This window comes from Pteropus vampyrus, unplaced genomic scaffold (genome assembly GCF_000151845.1).
Source record: "Pteropus vampyrus isolate Shadow unplaced genomic scaffold, Pvam_2.0 Scaffold102, whole genome shotgun sequence".
Classification (NCBI taxonomy): Eukaryota; Metazoa; Chordata; class Mammalia; order Chiroptera; family Pteropodidae; genus Pteropus; species Pteropus vampyrus.
Genome location: NW_011888883.1, coordinates 5,563,719 through 5,573,404, shown reverse-complemented (window position 1 = coordinate 5,573,404; position 9,686 = coordinate 5,563,719). Strand labels below are relative to the sequence as shown.

Sequence of the window (9,686 nt, the reverse complement as noted above, 5' to 3'; positions counted from 1 at the left end):
TGGTTGGGAGAACAAGCTCAAGATTCACACTGCCTGAGTTTCTATCACAGCTCCACTACAAAGTATGTGACGCTGAGCAAACCATTTAATACTTATTAGCCTCGGTGTCCTCATCTGTAAACAGGGATAATACTTATCTTAGAAGGAGGTTGTAAAAATTAGGTAAGGTCTTAGAGGAGTACCTAGCATGTAGTAAAGTTCAAAAAGTGATACTTATTATTAGTAGAAAAATACTTATCTCCCATTATTTTAGTAATTTCTCTTACCCATCCAGAACTTAGTCTACATTTTCAGTCCCAATTTGGACTGGGCCCTGAAGGAAATGTTAAAATTCCAATTCCGCCTCCCTCAACAACAACAACAACAACAACAAAACTAATAAAAAAAATTAGCAAACATTGTGCTTTATTTATTTTGGGACACGGTACTTTAAATAAACAAACAAAAAAATGAAACATTCATTCCATATACCTTAGATTACAATGGCATGAATTTGGTCATTTCTGGGTTACAATAAGAGCAGAGGCTTAGAAACTAGGTGAAAGAAAACACTAGACCAAGTAAATATTTCCTCCTTTCTAAATGCCACTCATGGTAATTCAATATTGAAGCCTCATAATAATTCTGATTTGCACAGGAGTTTGGCATAGTAATACAAGTACTCTCCTACAAAATTTCATTTTTAAAATATCTATAACAATCTCCGTGAAATAGAGAAATAAACTATCACTTATCCTTTTCTAGATAAAGAACTTGAGGCCACTAGAGGTCAAGTTTTCATCCCAAGTCACACTATTTGTTAGTGGTTGGACAGAAGTTTAAACCAAGTCTTATGTCCTTTAAACTATTCCAAGCTCCCTCCAACATACGTTGATTAGCCAATAAGAATGACAGATATACCAATCCTTTGACTAAATCCTTTTGGAAACATTGAGACAGTTAAACAATAGTGGCCAAATCAACCAATGCTCCTAGGTAATTTACTGAGGGAGTCCTGAGTCAATTCCATAGTTCTTTATGTTTTATTGAAAACTCAGAAAAGAGAATTAATAAGCAGGTTCTTTAAGTATTAAAAAAGTACTTCTAAGAACACAAAGAAATATGAAAGACTATAGTTTTTAAATCTACCACATGCACTCAGTAATCATTCTCACAACCTCACTCAGAACCTATAGATATAACAAGACTTTTTTCTATATCAAAAATCCCATCATCCAAAATACCTAAATACTATGCCTGAAGGATCATCGTGTTCCAATGTTAAGGTCTGGGGTCATTTTAGATCCAGTAATAACTAAGAAATAAGAATTTATTTGGCTTGTACTGTATTGAAACTGGTTTATCGAAGGAAACTCCTATTGTATATTGAATCAATCTGTTTAAAAATTCGTATTTTAATTTATTTTGTTTACTGGCTAAGAATGCCAGGATAGAATGTATCATCCTTATCCACTCTGAAGATGCAAAGTGATATCAAAGTGTGAAGCTTGGAGATAGATAGGTTAGGCTTATATCCTAGATCTGCTATTTACTAGCTGAGAGCTTTAAAAAGGTCATACTATATTTCAGTCTCTGGTACATTGTCCAGAAAAGGGCAATTATAATGACATTTCACCAGGTAGTTGTGAAGATTAAAATAGATAATTTATGTAAAGGGCATGTTGTGTCTAGTGTTATGTCTTCTGACTATTCAGCACTTTTCGAATACTCCTCCAAAGTCTGGGAAGTTTCCAGCCTTATGGCTCCTTCTGAAAGTGGAAACCCATATCCTTAACCCTCCTTATACTTAGGGTGCAGAAACTGACTCAGGCTTTGTCTCTAGTCACATGCCCCGCCCAGTGGGCCTGCCCAGTGTTGGCAGTATGAGCTGTGGCCTGTACCCTGCAATAGTGCCTACAGGATCTCCCTGGAACAATCCAGCAATGTGATTTCAGGTAATAGCACTTTATAAACCAGTATTATTTAATAAACTGTTTTTGGAAGATTAGTTGCACTGGATTTTGTTATTTGCAACCAAGAAACCCTGACTGAAGCAGCACCTTTTCTAGAATAAGGCAAAAAACATACCCAGCAAAGGATAGTTACTCAGCACCCCTCTATGCAGAGACTATTATATTATGGAGTACAACGTAATAACAATTAACTTTTGATGAGTACTTATGATGAGCCAGAAAAATGAGAAAACTAAAACAAATTGATTACATCAATTTCCAAAGTTCAAAAGGCTAGTAAATAGTAGTACCCAGATTGGATTCTCATCATCATCATCAATAAATAAATAACATATTTTATAGATAAGAAAACTGATGCCAGAGAGGTGAATAACTTCCCAAGGTCACAGAGCTCATAAGTAAACCAGCCAGAGTTCCTTTGTTTTCAACCATATAGCAATCGGTCTTATGTTTTGAATACTGTCTACGAATTATAAATATAATTTAGATAGTTTCTAGAAAAATTCTCTATTTGACCTTTTTCAATAGGAATAATAAAAAATCTCATATTACTTACTGTGAATTAAATTCTATCTTTTAATCTTCAAGTTGTCCTTCAAAATGAGTTCATGCTAGTGGCATATTCTATGGGTAAAGGATGAAGTCATTATTTTCTGATCTATCATGATGCCCTATTATCTTCCACTTTGGAATTGCAAACTCTAAATTATATAGTCAATACATCTTACAGAGTTCATTATAGATATAGATTCCAGACATCAATTGCTGATTTTGATATTTTTTCTGATTAGCTATTTAGATGGCACCAAACAAGTGAAAACAGCATTATCTATGAAAGGTCCTTTACTCCTGAGAGCTATAATTCCTTTTGTTATTATATACCAACTCTATTAAAGTTGTTAAATGTGGCTTCAGCACTAAGGATACTGCAATAATTGCTGTTGTTCCAATGGCAAAATAGAGAGCCTGTCACAATACATAGTAGGCACTCAATAGATGTTAACCAAATTTTAAAAAATGAATACTTATGCTACTCATTTTGCTTTCTGCTGGACATTATGATGAGCAAAACCTACACATATTATTTTGTATTAAGAAATTCTGTTTTTAACAAGGAAGATAAAATTTTAGCTTTGAGGGTTCCAAGTTAGATGGTTGGAAACAGTCAAAATATTACCTTGTCGATTTCTTCCTTTTGTGCTTGTCTCATTCCTGGAAATATAATAAACAGAAAACAAAAGAACCAAGTGACACAGAAGCAAAAAGCTGTTCCAAGTGTTCCTATTAACATAACAGGAAACCATAAAACCTGAAAGAATATTCTGTCTCATTTCAACCATAATGAAATTTGAATGATCTGAGGGACAATTGGACTACACACAAACGCTTGATGCTCACTTGAAATATCAGATTTCTCTTGACATCTCTAACATATGAGTGACACAGCTGTGCATACGAGATGCCAAATTCAGTTTCAAAAGTAAAAAACTAGACAATTTCAATGTTTGAGAAAAAGAGGCTAAACTAATTTTTCACTAAATCCATTCGATTGCTTGTTTTGGCTTCATTGTTTTTCACCTTTTTTTTTTAAGTTTAGTAACAAAAGAAAGCATCAAAATGGTAGCAAATTTGGAGTCATGTTGGGACAATAAATGTACATAACTGAAGATTGGCAAATCAGGATAGCGGGTATTTCAGGGACTGAACAGCAAGCCTAAAATTGAGAGAAAATAGAGCTTCAAAGTCTCCTAAAGACAGCACAATGTGAGGCCTGCTGTTCCCTGACCTGTAACAGCAGAGACTGTTTGATCTTTGAAGTCTCAGGGGAGTGTGTATATGACTAGATGACACTACCAGAGATGCCTGATGCTGAAGAAAGGGAGACAGGGTGCACATGTAACAAGACTGCAAACAAAGCAAGGGCTCTTTGAGAAAAAAAAAATGTGGGTGCTATGTGAAAATGCCAAGAAAAAAAGGGGACTTTATTTCTTTGGCTCTGTGTGACCCACAGCTAATTGTGCTAAATGCCAAAGATCTAACGCCTTCCCTGCAGACTCATTAGATAGATGTCTGAGAAAATACTGGTAGGATGCTTGTAAGGCTAAATTTCCAAAGTAGCTTCAAAGGGAATTATAACATGTGAGAAATCAGGGGAAATCAGTGCTATATGGGCAAAAACCATGTTTAACTGTACCAAGACACCTGTTCTTTTGTATGCTTGTTGCAAGAGAAGATTCATCAAAGCTTAACTGAAACTTACATAGTTAAATGAGAGGACATGTTATATGAAAGAATGAACAACCAGGATTTGGGTAGGATGTCACAATGTTCCCTGGCCACTGACAAGTTTTTCTTAATAAAAGGAATTTAAAGTCCTGTTTTTTCTCCTGCTTATCCTGTTCTCTCCTATTAACCAAAATTCCCAGTCATCAAGATGAGTTATTATTATTTTAATTTGGCATTAAAAAAGAATATACTTAAACCTCTCAAGATAATTTAATTTTCTCCCCAGAAAAACTTAAGTTAACCAAGAACAATCTCCAGTTGGTAAATGATTCTCTCTTCACTCCCCTAATGGCAAGAATTTCCGACTAGAGTGATGTTTTGTCAGCATTCCTCAAAATGAACCTTAGAGGTGACCACATATGACTAGGCCTAATACTAGCTATAATCGATACACTAGATTTTTTCCCTGAATTCCCTCTGGTGTTAATTGATGTTAGCAAAATGAAAATTTTTGATATAATTTCCATCACTGTAGTAAAGTAACCATATTTATAAAAGATTTTAAGCCTCACTGAAAAGTAAATGAGATGAAATGATATCTTTTGTCATTATGTAAAATTTAGGGGAGGTTCTAGTCCAATGTAATTATATATTTTTGTAAAATTAAAGATTTTATTACTAGAGATTTCTGTTAAGGAATCTCTTTTAAAAATACTCAGTCTACAATATTGCATCCTTTCATCTTCCCTTAGAAAGCTAATTTCAAGAATAAACACCTATCATTATTATAATTTATATCATAACAACTTGACTCTATAAATATGTTTACTGAATAATTTAGACATCTAAAAATGCTCAATTCCAAATGATACATGAAATATTACAAGATAATTGAATACCAAAAGAGAACTGAACCTAGAATATCTGTTTCAGATATTTATTTTTAAGTAATAGAAATCTTTTTAAAATCTCAAAGGATGAGAAAATTTACATTGTATCTTGATCCAAGAGCTAGGATAACAACCAAGGATCTACTAAGTTATAGTTCTAGCCATCATTTCCTACACAAAGCATAATGGTTAATTTTATCTGTCAATTTGACTGGGTCAAGGGGTGCAGAGACATTTGAACAAATATTATTCTGGGTGTGTCTGTGAGGGCATTTGTGGAAGAAATTAACATTTGAATCAGCAGTCTGAGTAAAGCAGATTCTCCTCCCTAATATGGGTGGACATCATTAAATTAGTTGAAGGCTGAAATAGAACAAAAAGGCTGACTTCCCTTCAAATTAGAGGGAATTCCACCTGCCAGACTGACCTGAGATATTGGTCTTCTCTGATCTTTGGACTCAGACTGAAACATCAGCTCTTCTTGAGTTTCAAGTCTAATAGCTCTTAGACTAGAACTTACACCATTGGCTCTCCTGGTTATCAGGCCTTCAGATTTGTACTGGAACTACACATTGGCTCTCTAGGTCTCAACCTTGCCAACTGCAAACCTTGGGACTTCTCAGCCTCCACAATCATATGAGCCAATTTCTACATCTATCCATATATAGATATATGTAAGCCTAACACTAGCTATAAGTACATTGGATATAGATAAAGATATTTAGAGATACATATTGTATTGATTCTATTTCTCTAAAACGGAATGGACTCCACTCCCTAATGACTAAATTAAACCATTTTTTAAACACCGAAAACAAAATATGTGTACAAGACTAAAAATATCTCAAAACTTTCTTAATTGCTCAACAGAATAAAAAATAAAAAAAAAAAAGAACCTGAGAAATTGAGAAACAAGTTAGCAAGATCTGAAATCAGCCAATGCTTTCTTAGATTTAAAGAAAAAGGTTTCATCAGGTATTTTATCAATGAATACAGCATTATAGTGGTCATAAGAAACTGGACTAGAAAGAGGACCCAAATAAAGTAGAAAGTCACACACACATACAAAAATCTAGAAGGGAGGACAAAAATTTCCCTTGGTCCACTGACCACCATTCAGAAAAGGAAGCAAAGGGAAAGGGGGTCAAAGTTTGACCAAAAGCAACTCAATGACTTCTCAATAAGAAGAGTTATCTTTCAACATTGGGTGTTTACAAAAAAGTGAAATATTTTCTTTTCTTTAAATTCATACCAAGTTCTCTCAAATTACTACATACCTCAAATCTCTAATAGATTTTTTAAATTCAACATATTTCAGGAATTTATACTCACCTGAACTGTTGTTAACCAAAAGAATTTGTTATAAACAATTGTATCAAATATTTATAAGGAATAGTAAATCATGTAAATATCCCTCACTATTGGAAAGAAGATATGTTATTCAATAAAGAGTGTTTCTACATTTGAGGGGAAAATATAGTGAACATCTGCATCTCACACCAAACACAAAATAAATTATAGATAAGCTGAAGACAGAAATATAGGGGTAACATAAAAAGGCAAGAAGAAAATATAGAATATTTTTTCATAGTCTTCTGGTGGACAAGGTCTACTAAGTCAGACTCAAACTGAGAAATCATAAAGAAAAAGACTACTAGGTTAAATTACATAAAACGCTAAATTTCTGTGAGGCAAAACTTATCCTATCTACTATAAGAACAAGCCACAGTCTTCAGTTCACATTCCCAACCTAGTTAATTAACTTCGACTCCTTGTAGATGTTATCATTGGCAGTTCTAGAAAATTTCTCACTCAGTCCTAAATTCAAGCAATAAGATCCATCGCCACCCCACATCCCCAGCCAGTAACCTCTTGCCTTGCTACTTTTGCTTCAGGAGTGGATCCAGGTTCTGTGGGGCTCACAGTGTATATAAATTTGAGAGACTATCTCCAAAAAAAATTTTTATATTATAAATATAAAATTAGATATGCAAGTAAATGCTTATTGAAAATGAGAAAATAAATCACAATTTAGAAAATTTAAAAGTTGATTACAACACATCGTTTAATCTAGAAAATAATATTTTCGTTAATTAAATGTTTGATACTATATATTTTCTACATTTTTGCTTCCTATTCTTTGAACAGTTTTTTTATGACAATTGTATATACTATTTTCTGGAGAGGATAAAATGATAAATCAGTCATCTAAAATCAGTGATAAAAATTTGTTTTGTTAACATATTTTACAAAGTTTATTTCCTAGTCTCACAATAATAAAAACCTGCCCTTGCTAGTGGGGGTCCCTGAAACTTAAGCTTTATTAAATTAACAGTAAATCCATCTCTGTTTTTATCTTTAATTTACTTTAACAGTAAATCTCATCCTTCCTGTGACAAGGCAAGTAAACAAGGAGCTGGAAGAATGAGAGGCAAATAAATGGCAGATGCAGTGATTTCAAAAAGTTCATAATCACGTCAGCATACATTCTGGCCAATTCTAGGCAGGTGATAGGTGGGGAAGGGGATGGTTGTTGATTTAAGTAGAGAAGGGAATATGATTACAATGAAACACATTAGAATGTAACACAGTCAAAATAGGAGTCATGTGAGCATTGAATACACAACATCATATTGCAGATATACATTTATGGAACATTTACGTAACGAGAAGATCTACTGAAAGGAAAGAAAAAGAGAGGAAGAGACTGGCACTCACTAAATACACTCACGACTTTAACAACAATCCTGAAGTGTGAGCATTATTATGCCCATTTTACAAAAGAAATTGAATGTCATAGAAGTTATATAACTTTCTCAAGGTCACAAGCTAGTAATTACTAATCCTGACCCATACGTTTGTGCTCTACTGCCAACCTTCGCACATCTTTAATGTACTTTTGATGGGAAATACCAAAACATAGGGACTTTTAGTACAAGATCACAGCCATTCAAATGGACCTATGAAAGTGCCTAAATCAACAGTGAAAATAAAGCAAATTAAAATAAATGATAGATAGATAGATAGATAGATAGATAGATAGATAGATAGATAGATAGATAGATAAAATAAGCAAAGCAAGTGATTTAGACTTTAGTCAGTCTTGTATAAAGTTGTTGAGGACTAATGAGAGAGGACTTCCCAGAAAATCATGATTCGATAACAAGGCTGTTCTGCAGCTTTCAATCAAACTTTCCACCTAAATCTTATTGGAGTAGGTATGTGAGCTTACTCCTGTATAATGAGATTCGAATGGAGACTGTATGAGCTTGAGTCAGGAGGGCCTTGAATAAAATGTGTCCACCCACCTGACCAGGGTTTTGCAAGCAATTTCCCATAAAATACAGGTTCCAAGCTGGGAAAATTCAAAGTGTGATTGGCTTGTGAAAATTAAGTCAATATAAATTAGAAGAGGGCTACATAAATGAAAACTGGACAGAGTACAGATGTAAACAGTCATATAAATTAAATTAGAAGAAATAGATGAAGGAGCTGTGAGGTTGAGTATGGGGGTTAGCATGTCAGACAATATCTGGAAATCACAAAATCATCATTTTCTTTGTAATCAGAAAATAGAGGCAGGAATAAATAATGACTCATTTATATAACTTAGGCCTATTTTCTCTTTTGTTGAAATAATAGTTTCAGTGACATATTTCCAGAAGTGAGATATATATGTACGTATAGGTGTTTTTTCCAGAAACTTATCCTTTTGTATATTACTAATACATGGTGATGTTGTAAAAGAGCTAAAAGCAATTTTTTAAAGGTGAATGATGAAGGGAAAATTAATGTTTAAAATAGAATTCTTAAAAATCAGTGACAGCAGAGGTAAATGATAAGTGAAATTATACATCTCACTAATATAAAATACATAAAAGAAGATAGTTTTTGAAAGAGTGAATTCCCCTACTTATTTTAAAGAGAAAAAATAAAAGTTTTATTATACTATGGAGTAGAGCTCAATTTAGATGCTATGGAGTAGAGCTCAATTTAGGGTGATCATATAACTACATTTCATTTGCTGTCTCAAACATCTGGAAACATTTGGAACTGTAACAAACCTCTTTTAATGACTATATGATACCCATATAGTCATTTGGGATGAAAGCTAACACCTGAGATTTCATGGGTACAACTAGTTCTTTACATACTTTCTTAAAATTACATTAAGAGAAATGAGAATCTAACTAGAAAATTACTCCATTTGGAAAAACAGTTAACAAATAATTCCAGTTCAGTTTTTTTTCTCTAGCAAATTAAAAGGTAGAGGAAAAAAATATATTTTGAGATTCTTTTTCTTTTCTTTATTTTTTAATAGACTTAATTTTTAGAGCAGCTTTAGGTTCACAGCAAAATTAGGAGGAGATACAGAGATTTTCCATATACCCTTCGCCTCAATCCATGCATAGCCTTCCTCATTATCAACATCTTCCACCATAACCAGATAATTATCAGTGGTATATTTGCTACAACTGATGAACCTATTTTGATATCTAATTATCACCCAAAGGTCATAGTTTACATTAGGGTTCAAACTCATGGAATGTACAACATTGGTTTGGACAAATGTATAATGAATGATATGTATCTACCATTATAGAAAATTACAGAAAAT

The 9,686-nt window shown here is 33.3% G+C and overlaps 1 long non-coding RNA gene across 1 annotated transcript in view; it reads right to left on the bottom strand.

The window, feature by feature from the left end:
• Window positions 1-2,507: 2,507 nt before the first annotated feature.
• Window positions 2,508-9,686, bottom strand: part of LOC111742839 — a 156,126-nt gene continuing 148,947 nt past the window's right edge. Inside the window, exons 2-3 of the long non-coding RNA XR_002781499.1 lie at window positions 3,130-3,164; window positions 2,508-2,576 (exon numbers count right to left, since the gene is read on the bottom strand). This is a non-coding gene — a long non-coding RNA (uncharacterized LOC111742839). The remainder of the gene's footprint in view (window positions 2,577-3,129; window positions 3,165-9,686) is intronic.